General features: G+C 34.1%; 1 pseudogene; it reads right to left on the reverse strand.

Annotated features, from left to right (window-relative positions):
- Positions 1–332: 332 nt before the first annotated feature.
- Positions 333–822, reverse strand: LOC100427685 (putative ribosome biogenesis protein RLP24 pseudogene; annotated as a pseudogene).
- Between the last annotated feature and the right edge of the window lie 746 nt (positions 823–1568).

Consider the following 1568-nt stretch of genomic DNA (forward strand, 5'->3'; position numbering starts at 1 on the left):
CATGAATTTTTGTCATTAGTTACTGTATAAATGCTGCCTTGTGACATTATCCAAATGGCATGACCATTTTATGCCCACAATTCACTTCTATAGTTATAAACAGAATTTTCATGATTTATGTAACTATATCTCTCAATGAAGATTTAACATTGAGATGCAATCTAACATTTATAATAACTGATGTTTTGTAGACAGTAATGTAGGAAATACATATTTTATCACTTTTCATCTAAGTGACCTTATGTAAAAAAAGAAAAACCAATAATTTAGCAGTTCCAAATCTCCAAAGGACATTTTCAAGTGTACATATAGAAATAGTTACAGTGAGATTTTTAAGAAGCATCTTCCATGTCCACATCTTGTTGTAATGGCTGTACCATTTTCTCTTCCAGCTGCTTTCTTTGCCTGCCAGAGGGGCTCCGATGAGATGGATGTTTTGCTTGACTTCTTTAATATATCCTGAACTTTCTGTAGTTCTATTTTTCTTCAATCTGTTCATTGTAAAGTTAGCTTGGCGTTTCTGTTTGATCTCTTCAACTGTCTTCATTGCATCAATAGTTTATTCCATAGCTCTCACTGGTATTTGATAGATTCCTTTCTATATTTTTCATATTTAAATGAATTATCCACTGTAAGCTTTTCACCAGCTGCTTTCTGGAATGATTTAGTCCACATGACCTTGCAAGAATTGCGCTTCTTTTTAAAGTTTTAATGACATTTAGATTTACAAAATCTGAACACCTTGAAGTTCTTGTGGATGAACATCATGCCGTGGTCAGGGTGGATCGGCCCCAAATAGAAATAACACTTCTCCATACACATGTTGAACCCGTGTGGATCCCCACTGACCAAACACCAAGCTTGAGAGGTGGTAAATATGTGATTTTTTAGCAGACAAAATAATGTGCTAATCTTAGTGCTTGTTACAGTGCTTGTTACACCTAAATAACATTAGGTATTATTACTATTGCTATCACTACAGGTGCTTTGAAAATGAGAATGAGTTCTCACTAATGTCATAAGGGAATATTTCTTAGTTTCAGAAAGTGGGCTCAAATTGGGTCTTGAAAGGTGCGTACATCTTCTGTAGGTAAATATGGGGGCATATGGCAGCAAGAGCATTCTGCGTAAAAGAAAAACATGTTCCACAAGGACAATAACCAAATATCTTTCTTTTATCACACAAAGCTATCAGCTACTAAAAATATCAACTAAAGAAAGAATGAGTTTTTTTTCATATAAGTAGATCCCCCACTTATTACAAACAAAATACATGGTTTCCAGAAAATATTTAGAAAACTTAGACAAACTTAGGCAAATTAAATGAAGAAAATTCAAACTACTCAAAATGTCAAGATATAATTGTTATTAAAATTTAAAACATTTTAATTGTGGCAAAACATACATAAAATTTACCACCTTAACCATTTTAAGGGTGCAGTTTAGCAGCGTTAAGTACATTTGTATTGTTCTGCACACAGTCTCTAAAAACCCTTTTCATCTTGCAAAATCGAAACTCTGTACCCATTGAACAACTCTCCACTCCGCAGTCCCTCCAGCCCCTGGCA

This window comes from Macaca mulatta, chromosome 11 (assembly GCF_049350105.2).
Source record: "Macaca mulatta isolate MMU2019108-1 chromosome 11, T2T-MMU8v2.0, whole genome shotgun sequence".
In the NCBI taxonomy this organism is placed as follows: Eukaryota; Metazoa; Chordata; class Mammalia; order Primates; family Cercopithecidae; genus Macaca; species Macaca mulatta.